The sequence below is a fragment of the Schistocerca serialis genome, chromosome 1 (assembly GCF_023864345.2).
Source record: "Schistocerca serialis cubense isolate TAMUIC-IGC-003099 chromosome 1, iqSchSeri2.2, whole genome shotgun sequence".
In the NCBI taxonomy this organism is placed as follows: domain Eukaryota; kingdom Metazoa; phylum Arthropoda; class Insecta; order Orthoptera; family Acrididae; genus Schistocerca; species Schistocerca serialis.
Genome location: NC_064638.1, coordinates 1,145,511,189 through 1,145,525,245, shown reverse-complemented (window position 1 = coordinate 1,145,525,245; position 14,057 = coordinate 1,145,511,189). Strand labels below are relative to the sequence as shown.

The window sequence follows — 14,057 nt, the reverse complement described above, 5'->3', positions numbered from 1 at the left end:
AGGGTATTAAGGATGTATGAATACATTAAATTGTACTTCACTGGCCCGGAGTTCCATTCAAGAGGATATTCTTCATAGGGTATTAAGGATGTATGAATACATTAAATTGTACTTCACTGGCCCGGAGTTCCATTCAAGAGGATATTCGCTATAAGTAAAAAACAATAATACGACTGAAAGACTGTAGGACAACATATATTTTGTATCAAATTTTATACGTACTTCGACTACTGTAGAGTCCATGTCTATCTTATTTATTCTGCCCTATAAACTTATCTTCTTTACTTTTTTTCCGTGCCGAATAGCTGGAACGATTCTGAAAACATTTTTCTCCCTCTTTTGCGGGAGTCACACATTTTCATAGCTAGTACGATACCAGGTGCGAGCAAATGGCGGTCCGGGCTTTTGTGTGGATCACCACGATAGTCAGAATTTTTACGTAAGAATTTATACCTATCCTGAAATGCAAAGTTATCTAATGCATGCAATTGTTTAAAAAGGTGTGGTCCTCCGCCAACGTTTGTTTCCACAAAGTGCCCCCGAGCCAAAACCATTGCCCTCTTCCTGTACTATTACAACAGTTTCCAGCCTGTATCTGTGCGGGGGGAAAAAATAAATAAAAAAACTGAACGTATAGAATTTCTCACTTACATAGGAGCAGCAATATAAGCAAAATAATGGTAAAAAGTTAACTACCAAATCACTTGAAATTTGCATCGTGTTCAGTGCTGTGTATTCTATTTTCCTTGCAAGCATTATTACCGCATACTTTGTCGGCCGTTAAAAGTCTACAGCGCCGTAGTAAATACTCATTTTCTCGTTCATATTGGTATCTCCGTTTCCAAACACAAAATTTATCTACGGTTCCTACACCTACAGTGACACCAGTTTTGATGTAAAATAACAAATTATAGATTTCACTTCTCCACAAAATTCTTAATATTCCACAGAAAAGTAAGGTTAGCTTATTTCATCAAAATATTAGAGGACTGAGTAATAAGGAAGAAGAGCTGCTTGTCTGTTCGGAAAATTTAGAGAGCTCTGAAAACATAGACATCCTGTGCCTGTCTGAGCACCACATAACCACAGGGTTAGGTATCTTACATATAGAAGATTACACTCTAGCAGCTTACTAATGCAGAAATAAGACAGGAAAAGGAGGAGTTGTTACATACATTACGACAGGACAAAAGTTCAAACACATTGAGACAAATAGATTTTGTAGAGATCTGTACACAGAAGTAAGTGTGTGTGTGTGTGTGTGTGTGTGTGTGTGTGTGTGTGTGTGTGTGTGTGTGTGTGTGTGTGTGTTTGTGAAGTAAAGATGAAAAATAGTTCACTTTTAATTGTACCTGTATATAGATTGCCACTGGGAAATTTTGAATTATTTATGCGTAATCTGGATTCGTTACTTTGCTCCCTGTCAGACAGCAACAAGGAGTTAATAGTCTGTGAAGACTTCAATGTAGTTCTTCTAAAAGGATTCTGATAGTCCAACACCGGTGGATAAAGACAATAGGACACTAACAATTATTCCATTCCATTGCAGCAGTGTGATAAGTAACCAGTTTCGAATGTACTCCAGAATATAAATAATTTCACAACCAACAATGTTTATATTCTGAAATTAAATACAACCTTAACAGATAACGTTTTCTTAAATTGAGCTTCATCAAAGAAAACAACTGTTTACCCAGAAACAAATGCTCTCTCTGATCATGACGCACAGTTCATCAGGATAAATAACAAAGTGCCTTGTAGTACAGATACTCCTCAGTGGAAATCAGTTAGAATAATTACGGACTCCAGGACAAATGTTTTTAAGAATAGTTTATGTGAGGTGACATGGGATGTAATTTCTAATGAACCAAGTGCCAACATTATAATTTAATATATTAAATAATAAATTAATATCATTAGTTGAAAATAGGTCTCCACATAAGCTAAACAAAAAGGACTCTAAAAGTCATTTAAAAACCCATGGTTCACTAGAGGGATTACAGTATCCTGTACAGGAAATGTATCTTTTGACAAGGACAAGTAGGGATCCTGCAGCAGTTGCACACTACAAAAACTACTTAAAATAACTAAGAAATATCACTAAAAATCAAATGAAAAGCACATAATTCAGAAATCAGTATTTCTGACAACAGACTTAAGGCTATATGGAATTTGTTAAACAAGAGACAGAACATTACCACCACTGAAATGAATGGAAGGACTATAAATGACAGGTCACAGATAGCAAATGTATTTAATAATCATTTCGTAAGTATAGTAGAAAGCATAGGGACAAACAATTCAAGGACAAAATCACAGCAATATGTTGAAAACGTAAGTTTCATAAAATTCAATCATACGAGTGTATCGCAAACTTGTCCTTCTGAAATTAAGATTGCACATTCTCTCAAAAATAGAAGCTCATCTGGTTTTGATGGTGTTTCCAATTGAGTAATAAAATTATTCCATGTAATAAGCACAGTCTTATTTGAAATATGTTGTTCCAGAGAGACTGAAATATTCCATTGTTAAACCCTTATTTATGAAAAGTGATTAGAGAGATGTCAATAACTAGCGACCTGTTTCACTGCCGTCGTCATTCTCCAAAATTTTTGAAAACAGGATGTATTTCAGAATAGTATCTCATCTTAGCAACAACAGCATCGTTAGCAAATCACAGTTTGGGTTTCAGAGGGTTTCTGTACTGAGAAAGCTATTTACATGTTCATTCGCCAAATTTTGCAAACATTAAATAATAAAATAACGCCGGTAGGGCTTTTCTGCTACTTCTCTAAGGCATTTGACAGTGTGAATCATAGCATTCTTCTACATATATTGCAGTTTTATGGGATTGATGGTATAGCCAACCAATGAATATGTCATATCCAACCAAAAGAATGCAGAAAGCTGTACTTAGCAATTAAAGCAATATAGTCCAGGGACATAATACTAACTGAGGAAAAATTACTTATGGGGTTTCTCAAGATTATATCTTAGGTCCACAACAGTTCTTCATATATGTAAACAATCTTCAGTCTAGTAAATAACAAGCAGAATCAGTTCTTTTTGTAGATGACACTAGCGCTGTAATCGACCCAAGCATGCGTACAGAAACAGAAGAAATGGCAAATAATGTTCTAAGAAGTATCATTGACTGGTTTTTTGTGAATGGTCTCACGACCCATTTTAAAAAGGGGTAACTCGTCCTTAAGAAAATTGTGAAAAAGCTTGCAGTAAGAATAATATGTGGGGCTCACACACGATCATCTTGTAGACTTCTGTTTAAGTAGTTTGGTATTCTGACTACTGCTTTGCAGTGTATTTATTCCCTCATGAAATTTGTTATAAATAATCCGCTGCAGTTCAAAAGGAACAATGAGGTGCATAATTACAATACCAGAAGGCAAAAGACATTCATTACTCCACACTACTTCGGCACAGACAGGAGCACGCAAAGCTACCAAAAAACTTTTTGATCGGTTACCCTGGGATATAAAATTTCCGACAGATAAAATCTGATAAATTGAGAAAGTTTCTCCTTGACAACTCAATCTATTCGTCGAAGAATTTGCCTTACTGTAACGTGGAAAAAGGGGTGGGTAGGAACTGCTACCTCTGAGCTGTATTTTTTTTTCTTTTTTTTTTTTGAAAACCTCCACGCCGCGTCGTCCATAGCTTTGTAGCAATCTGCGACACGGCCCCGCGAAGAGCTTCCTCCTGATAATCGCACAGAGATCTTCCAACTCCCGCGCGAGAACGAAATTGTCAACTGTCTCGAAACCAAATCATCAGCCTTTTAATTTTTCTATGCCATAATGGCAGTAGGGGTCATACCAATAATAAGTCGCAAGTATTACTCGTTTCGCGAAAGTGTAACGAATAGTCAAACGAAAACGGGACAGATGGAAAAAAAGTTAGTAAACTGTTTATTACTTCAAACGTATTCGCCATAACTGTTAACGCATTCATCCTACTATGAGACATGACGGTCACTGTCTTCGTGGAAAAACGTACACAGACGTGCACCTGTTCGTACGTGCAAATAGGTGCCTTCCTTCAGGGCTCCAAAAATATGGAAATCGCACGAGAAGAGATCGGGAGTGTAAGGAGGATGCGTACAACATCCCTGGGCGTCTGAACCACGCTGTACAAGTTTCCTTAGATACCTCCACACAGTCCCGAGGTCTCCTCACACGACTTCCATATTCTGGAACCCCGAAGAAAGACACTTGGGGCCGTCGATTTGCTTCGGACGGAGAGGTGCACACCTCGCTACAGTCAGTTTTCCGTAGGCAACCGCGAACGTTTTTTCACGAAGGCGCCGACCGTCTTGTCTCACAGAGGAATAAATGCGTTAACAGTTATGGCGATAACTTTTGAAATAATAAACAGTTCATTTACTCTTTTCTCTCTGTCTCGTTTTCATTTGACTGCCCTTACGCAGTGTCCAGCCACATTAATGTGCCAACTGTCAAAAAATCTCAGTAATGACCTTTTGCAGGGCATGCCGTTGCGACACGATCGGTGATGTTCTGGGAGGTACCGACAGGGATGTGGCGCCACAACTCCAGCCAGTGCGTGCTAGGTTTTTCGATTGAGGATCCGTGTCGCGAACAGCCCAGATTCTCGATTGCTAGGCGAGAGGAATACGGTAAACGGCCTGGTGCTCTTCGAACTACGCACGTGCACTGCACTGCACTGCCGTGCTGGTAGTCACTGTGCCGAGGAAACACGAACTGCTTGCCGGGGGGGCGGGGGGGGGGGGGGGGGGGGGCGGGGGAGGACACGGCGCCCAAGGATAAATGCATACTTTTGCTGACGCATTTTGCCTTCCAGAATGAAGAGATCACCCAGGGATTCCCCGCACCATATCGCACGCAGTTTGTTTGCTTTCAGATGTTTCGTGGCGTACACGCCAATGGCAGCCTGTCCGACGGAGTACAAAACGTGACCTGTCGCCACTCGGCGGACGTTCAGTTGCACCACTGGCGTGCAAATTCTAGCCGCCCTCGCCGACGAACATCTGTCAGCGTGTTTGCTGCGGAGGCCTGTAGGCAGAACCCTTCCCTGAACAGTTGTCGCGGAGATACTGTCAGTAGCAGTCAGTTTGTCAACAGTTTCACGTCTATTCCCCCGTACACGTCTCTGCAGCCGTCTTTCACGCCTGTCATCCATGGCCTACGGTGCACCACCGTTACCTCGGCGCCGCTTTTCGTTAGCACCATTTCGCCGTGCACAGTATACGTTAACCGTGGCGCCACGCGAACAGTTTACGAATGTAGACGTTTCGCAAGTGCTTCCACCCTCGATCATACTCTTTAGGACTCAGATACATCGCCCCGATTCTGCATTACGAGGACGACTGCACTGTTTTCCGCGTACCCCCGTCCACGCCACTGCTAGTGCTGCCACATACCCTGTTTGAGTTGTTACTGCACGTCGAGTTGAAAGTAGACGGCGGTCACTCGGTCGTATATATTAACACCAACTGACGAAACGTTGCTGAATGTAATTTTCGAAAATCCAGTGGAACAGTGTTGTCTTAACTGTATGTTCATGTGATCTTACACGTGTTTTAAGGTCGGAGCTAATAGATGCGACAAACAGACAACAAAGCTTAAACGATCGTACGGTTTGAGTTAACTGCTGACCAGTTATCCCGGTCCGTCAAGCCCCCCCACCCCCCTTTTCCGGCACCTGACAGTGTCTGTGTCTTCCGGTATTCGTCTATCACCGCAGGATAAAATCAGAGAGATTAGAGCTCACAAAGAGGCATACCGACAATCTTTCTTTCCACGAACAATACGAGACTGGAATAGACGGAAGAACCGATAGAGGTACTCAAAGCACCCTCCGCCACACACCGTCAGGTGGCTTACGGAGTATGGATGTAGATGTAGAATGACGAAGTCAGGCCAACTTCTCTGCAGCAGTAAGTACAGCTTCGGGCGTATTTTACTAGCGCCTATGTAACGTTGGACTCATGTAGTGGATTGTGTGTTGGGACGTATGTACGGAACATTCAGTTTCCTCACTTCACACTACGTATTCGGTGGAGGATTCGCCCGGCCTTACAGTTCCGGCAGTGCTGTAACAAATATGTAACATTCTTGTCCTACAGTGGAAAATCCAGGATGGCGTTATGAAAGGACAGATGGCTACTCACCATGTAGTGGAAATGTTTGAGTCGCACACAGGCATAACAAAAAGACTGCTAAACAAGTAAGCTTTTGGCCAAAAGGACGGACACACACACACACACACACACACACACACACACACACACACACACACACACACACACACAGAGCCACTGTCTCTCGCTGCCTATGGTCTCGGCAGCCAAACAGTGGTCATGAGTGTATCAGTTGCCTCTGCCCCTGGCCGAAGCTACCCCTCTCCTTTTTCCTGCAACTTTTTTCTACACAGATTTAGCCAATTCTTTTTAATTTTGTAAGTATGTTAAATATAATTGAAGCCCTACAAAATCGATCACCCTTACACATTTGATACAAGAACTGCATAGGTTAAACACTGAGCACAGTAATTAGCATACAAACTTCGCTGCTCCGATGTTTTGCATGTTCTAATGTTTCAGTTGCGCTACGGTAACATCAAAATACAGACCACATATATAAGGATATAAGGCCTGCATCTGTCAGCCTAACAACGCCAGATGTAAGAGCAATGCTCGCTGATCTTAGAGACCCACAGAAAAGGAACAAGTCCTCCATTCTTGAATACGAGCGGGATGTTTAGGCGGCAGCTACGTGAACAAGACCTGGGACAGGCAGCTCCTCGTAGGCAGAAGACGGGAACTGTTTCTTTTTGTCAGTTTTTGCGCCCCGTCTGTGGCTGTGCCTTAAGAGATGGCCTATCTCGTCATCCCCCCCCCCCCCCCCCCCTGCTCAACCGGTATGGCCCTGCTTTGGAGCTGTTCGATCTGCAGAAAATTAATCTGTGATGGATGTAAGCAGTTTTGTTCGTCACTCCAGCGTTAGTTCTCCACTCGGCTGTCCCCGTTGCTCTAGCAACATTCGATAAACAGCTGCCGGAATAGCTTTGAGTTCTGTTGCGTAATCAATACAGAATCTAACAGGTACGCCATCCGGTCCAGCGGCCTTGCCGCTGCAGTGTGTTATTCCGTAGTTCGTTACAGTCGATGGATTCTTCCGTCGCAGTTTGGTAGAAAAATTTCATACTTATAGCTGAAATCATACTCTGGTAATTAACTCAATCTTGTATCAGCACTTTTGCAACCGTATGACGCTTACAAAAAATCTACATTCGTATCATACTCTTGCTAAGTTTGTATTGAAACAAAACTCTTAGTAGACCCAAGGTGCGCAAGTTTACGTCTGAATTACCCTCTGGTCAGTGAATGCTTTTTCTGGATTACATACCAACTATTATTTGCTCGTACCGACCCTAAATCCCAGCTGAGAAACTTTGTCTACGTGACTTTGTAAAAAAAAAGGCGCCGAAGCTAAAAGTTAATTCTCGCACGGGCGAAATACGAAGACTAACTCAGAATTTAAATCAAATTCACAATCACAGCTACAACCATGAAAACATCCTGCACCTTTTCAGCAAGTCGGAACCTAGGAGAAGGAAACACTCTAAAATAAAAAAATATTCTTAGCTCTCCATTCTACTTTGTCTATTTTTGAACCCTAGATTCCACAAGTTACAAAGTGCTTCATCTGTTTCGTACTTTTTATTAAGCTTGTAGCTGGCTGATACTGATTTCAGTCACTCACTTGACTTTTGGAGATCTCTTGATCTCGTTTCTTTTGTAATTCTGATACTTGTAGTGCCTTGCCTGGTCTATTTTGTGGAACGAGTCCAGTATTTACGCCTAAGTCATGCTAGGCGCTCCGTCTGCTGTCCGCGCCACGTCGGGCGCTCTGTCCGTGGTACGCGCCGACCAATACCAACCACGGGGAGACGACAGCACTGTGGTGTTCCCAGCAGATAAGGAGAAGGCTACCGCCATTCTCTACAAGGGATCCATGGAAAATGATAAATGTAATGTAAACCAAGGCTCTGCTAAAGGAAACTAGCCTTCCAGAAAATATCGTTAACCAGCTAAGGGCATAATCACTGCCTAACGTACACAAGGAAGGGGTTCCTCTTCGTCCATTAGTCAGCAACACTGGTGCAGTCACCTATTTTTCTGCTCAACACCTTAGCAAGATGCTCTCGCCATATTTGCGGAAGTATTACCATCACATTTGTAACTCAGAGGATTTCCTACAGCGCCTCAGGCAGATATAAATCAGGGACTCTTGACATTATGGTCAGTTTCGACGAGTTCTACCTGTTCATCCGCTTACCACTGAATGATTCACTTGAGCTGACTGTAGAAAAGTTCGACAGTGCTCTCTTGGACTTATTCAGCCACATATGGACGTACGTACTTAGTATATGGGAGCATCGATTCCACGAGCAAACGGAAGGGGTGGCATCGGCAGCCCTCTCTCACTGGTGGTGGCCAATCTCTTTATGGAGACCTTTGAAGTGGAGACACATCAAACTCAGATTAACTGAAAGCTGTTATAGGTACGTGGATCCTTTGTTACACGGCCCCATAAGCTCGATTTTTCGTGGACCACCTAAACTCGAGCCATCCTGACATTAAGTTCACCATGGAATTGGAGAAGGATTGACTGCTCCCATTCCTTGATGTACTAGTCAAGGGGAAGGCAGATGGTACCTTCAGTCACAGTGTGTACTGCAGACCCACTCATACTGACGTGTACCTTTCAAGCCAGCAGTTTCCACCATCCAGCAAGCCAGCAGTTGCCACCATCCAGCAAGCCAGCAGTTGCCACCATCCAGCAAAGAAAAATGGAATACTCAGAACTCTGGTTCACTGGGCACAAACTCCGTCAGATCCTAGTAATTTGACGGTGGAGACAGAACATGTACAACCTGTGTTCTACAAAAATGGATACACATCTGGAGATGTTCAAGGGCACTGCATCCTGTTTCCCCACCAGATGTGTCTGAAGAGGTACTAGAAGAGACGAAGAAGTTTGCGTGTTTGCCATATGTCAGTCTGATATCTGCCAAAATCAGCAGAATTCTCCTCAACGTAACATAAAGAGCAGAGGTCTCGACTTGGCTGGCGACATTAGAATCAGCCTTACACGTCAAAATCAGGTACACGTAAAAACCATATAGAAGAGTGGAAGATTCGTTAATTATGATAATAGTGGGTGTGGGGGAGGGGGGGATAAGCGATACTCAGATAAAAGTTAGAGGTTGGTTGGTTGGTTGGTTTGGGGAAGGAGACCAGACAGCGTGGTCATCGGTCTCATCGGATTAGGGAAGGATGGGGAAGGAAGTCGGCCGTGCCCTTTCAGAGGAACCATCCCGGTAAAAGTTAGAGGCACAGAGGTTAATCTTTTGATGTTGTGGACAAACATATTACACCATCACACACACATCTCGCTAAGTGTCTGCAATGAGAAAATTAGGACCTAATAAGATGATTTTTTTTTACCGAGAGACGTTCAGCAGCAGCGGCATTTCCGACTTTTCTCGATAAATATGTTATGGTGGGGTATATCTATATATCGATAGTAGGAGTTTTAATAGATGAATTTTCAAAGGCGCAGATACTGGAGAAAAAAACCACGCCATGCAGGAAGCAGCAGCACTCGGACATCAAAAGTTGGCACACCTTCTATTAAACTGCGCTTTAAAGATATCGAATAAAAAATAAATAGGCTTTGTAATACGTCTGTTTACTTTTATAGAAAAATGTGCGGATAATTTTGGACAACCCGATGGTGATAAGAGGGCCATTCCCATTTCCGTTTCCAAAAACCGTACTGACTGTGCAAAACGCAACAAGACGTCTGTAAGAAATTTAAATTAGATGCAAATCATGCAGCGAGGGACAACGTTCGTCCGTGAGTTTTGTGCGCTTATAAATGGATGGATAGACATTTTAATAAGTAGACAATTTCACATTGTTGACTTGTAGATAAAGTCCTGTGAATAATGCTATAACATTGCTCTGTAGTTCAAAAATTTTGATCGATAGAGACAAACTTCCTTTCCATCCTAAAAATAAGAAAAGAGCAAATGAATATATCAGCCACGAAAGCAGGTTGCAATGTATTTATATTATATTTCGTATTCGTCAAAAGATTGTTAACTAATAAATGACGCTGCACAAATAGCATGTAGCAGCGTGTATAGATAGCATCAAACTAAGTATACAAACGTTCCAAGATTTTTTCCATGACTTCTGGAAGAAAATGTTAAACATCGGCAACACGCAGTTAACTTGTAATTTAGCATCTTCGTTCAACAGTTCAGCTATGGAATATATACAGGCAGACCAAATTTACATTGTTGACTCGTTGACAAAATCCAACGAATAAGATTATGGAATTACGCTATAGCGCAAAAATTCTGACTGGCATGCATTCCTTCCGTGCGCAATTGACGAATTGTTCTAACTGACGACGAAAATGAAATATGCTTGACGATTCCTAGGAGTGAAACAGTGTGTACATGTGTCTGATCGCTACGATACTGGAACTGACACGAAGGAAGAGCCATCTGCCGTAATTGGAACACATTCTACGAGAATGAGGTAAAATAAATACTGGAACTGAAGTGGATTTCGTAGAGCATACGCAGTCACACATCTCTGGTATCGTATACAAGCTGTGTGTGTGTCACATAGAACTGATGATGTATTTGTACACCAACGCGCTGTTAAGGTACATGCTGTGCACAAACGCAATGCCAGTGGCTGTGCACGTGACTTAACAGTGCCTACTGCACAAGTGCTGCTACGGGGAGAAGGCGTGTCAGTGTGTTGAGGTATTCTTACCGGTATTACACTATCGTATTTCTCTGACAAGGAAGTTTTATCAAATGTTCGTAAAATTTTTTTTGAAACAACAACTTGTTACTATGCGCTGCAGTTGCCTGTACCACAATTGATTTTAACGTCAAGTTAGTAAAAGCATTGATCAAATTTTTTTAAGAGAGTCGCAAGTGGAGGACGTTCAGTTTTATATAAATTACTTACGAATGGATGAGAGCGCATTTCAGTATTTGCTCAGTCAAGTGGCTCCTCATATTGGAAAACAAAGTACCCAATTCAGAAACGCTATATGTGCACAGGCCAGGATCACCATAACATTGCGATTTTTTGCTACATGGGAGAGCTATTCTAGCTTACCATCTACATCTACATCTACATTTATACTCCGCAAGCCACCCAACGGTGTGTGGCTGAGGGCACTTTACGTGCCACTGTCATTACCTCTCTTTTCTGTTCCACTCGCGTATGGTTCGCGGGAAGAACGACTGTCTGAAAGCCTCCGTGCGCGCTTCAATGTCACAGAGCACAATAAACAAAATAATTCAAGAAACGTGTGAAGCGATTTATAAAGCGATGAAGGAGGAATATCAGAAGAAGAAATGTTCAACACACACGATATCGGCAATAATAAATGATTAAAATATAAAAAAAAGTTAATTGATAGAATTAGTGTCCCAACAACTACAAGCTTAATAAAAAGTACGAAATAGATGAAGCACTTTGTAACTTGTGGCATCTAGGGTTAAAAAATAGACAAAGTAGAATGGAGAGCTAAGAATTTTTTTTATTTTTGAGTGTTTCCTTCTCCTCGGTTCCGGCTTGCTGAAAAGCTCCAGGATGTTTCCATGGTTGTAGCTGTGATTGTGGATTTGAAGTCGCCTGCAGCAAAACCCCAACTGCCCATCAGCACATAATTAATAGCGTGACTTGTGCCCCACGTGTCCAAACTCTCATTTCTAATACTGAGAATGAGATGATTATTCCTCATTGTCCGTTTTCAGTCACCCCCCCCCCCCCCCCATGTTTCTTCTTTCAGGATTTTACGTTCCAGTGACACTAATTGCAAACATGTCTGGCAAATTAAAAGGAAATGTACACTACTGACCATTAAAATTGCTACACCAAGAAGAAATGCAGATGATAAACGGGTATTCATTCCACAAATATATTATACTAGAACTGACATGTCATAACATTTTTACGCAATTTGGGTGCATAGATCCTGAGAAATCAGTACCCAGAACAACCACCTCTGGCCGTAATAACGGCCTTGATACGCCTGGGCTTTGAGTCAAACAGAGCTTGGATGACTTGTACAGGTACAGCTGCCCATGCAGGTTCAACACGATACCACAGTTCATCAAGAGTAGTGGCTGGCGTATTGTGACGAGCCAGTTGCTCGCCTACCATTGACCAGACATTTTCAATTGGTGAGGGATGTGGAGAATGTGCTGGCCAGGGCAGCAGTCGAACATTTTCTGTATCCAGAAAGGCCCGTACAGGACCTGCAGCGTGCGGTCGTGCATTATCCTGCTGAAATGTAGGGTTTCGCGGGGATCGAATGAGGGGTAGAACCACGGGTCGTAACACATCTGAAATGTAACGTCCACAGTTCAAAGTGCCGTCAATGCGAACAAGATGTGACCGAGACGTGTAACCAATGGCACCCCATACCATCACGCCGGGTGATACGTCAGTATGGCGATGACGAATACACACTTCCAATGTGCGTTCACCGAGATGTCGCCAAACACGGATGCGACCATCATGATGCTGTAAACAGAACCTGGATTCATCCCAAAAAATGACGTTTTGCCATTCGTGCACCCAAGTTCGTCGTTGAGTACACCATCGCAGGCGCTCCTATCTGTGATGCAGCGTCAAGGGTAACCGCAGCCATCGTCTCCGAGCTGATAGTCGATGCTGCTGCAAACGTCGTCTACTGTTCGTGCAGATGTTGTTGTCTTGCAAATGTCCCCATCTGTTGACTCAGGGATCGAGACGTGGCTGCTCGATCCGTTACAGCCATGCGGATAAGATGCCTGTCATCTCGACTGCTAGTGATACGAGGCCGTTGGGATCCAGCACGGCGTTCCGTATTACCCTCCTGAACCCACCGATTCCATATTCTGCTAACAGTCATTGGATCTCGACCAACTCGAGAAGCAATGTCGCGATACGATAAACCGCAATCGCGATAGGCTACAATCCGACCTTTATCAGAGTCGGAAACGTGATGGTACGCATTTCAACTCCTTACACGAGGCATCACAACAACGTTCCACCAGGCAACGCCGGTCAACTGCTGTCTGTGTACGAGAAATCGGTTGGAAACTTTCCTCATGTCAGCACGTTGTAGGTGTCGCCACCGGCGCCAACCTTGTGTGAATGCTCTGAAAAGCTAATCATTTGCATATCACATCATCTTCTTCCTGTCGGTTAAATTTCGCATCTGTAGCACGTCATCTTCGTGGTGTAGCAATTTTAATGACCAGTAGTGTATTTGTGTGAAATTCCGCAGCAGTTTACGTAGCTGAGAAGTTAAGGTAAGCCATAGTTCGTTTCTATGTCGAAGAGATGGCAAAAGTTTTAAAAGATAGCGCTATTCGTCGAACGCGAGAATCATTATTATTATTATTATTATTAGTTGGCAATGGAAATGTTACGGACAAGAAAACAATCCGATATGATCTTGATGGCAGGTGTACGCAACAACGCTAACGAATTGCATTTAGGAAACAACATAAAACCAGAATCGAAACGGTCACGTTAGGTGTCGCTCCGAACTGCTACAAAATGTGAATTATCGGCCAGCTCGTTCGTATAAGTGTAGCATTGCATTGCTACAGAAAACTGACATCTCGTGAGGTCATCCCATTTCTTTTGTAGATAGCAGTGTGTTAACGACTTAAAAAAACAAACAAACAAAGCTACGTGTTTTGGCGCCCAGTCTCAACATTTGACGTGCACGAACGTCGGACGTCAGCGTGACTATGGCTGGCCCCGGGACACGAGGCAGCTGAACGAACGGGACACAATCGGCGGGCAGTTAAGGTCTACTCACTACTCTGATGTTGTTCATTACAGCACTGCCCGGGCACAGCATCTGGATGACTTCGTACAGGAAACAGTCACCGGGAGACTGGATGGAGGGCGACGTGTGACGATTGTAGCCCACGAGTTTGGAATTGGTCATAGTATCGCT

At 42.9% G+C, this 14,057-nt stretch overlaps 1 protein-coding gene across 2 annotated transcripts in view; it reads right to left on the bottom strand.

Moving 5' to 3' along the window:
* LOC126417694 (uncharacterized) overlaps window positions 1-14,057 on the bottom strand; it is a 540,342-nt gene that overhangs the window by 396,439 nt on the left and 129,846 nt on the right. The window lies entirely within an intron of this gene.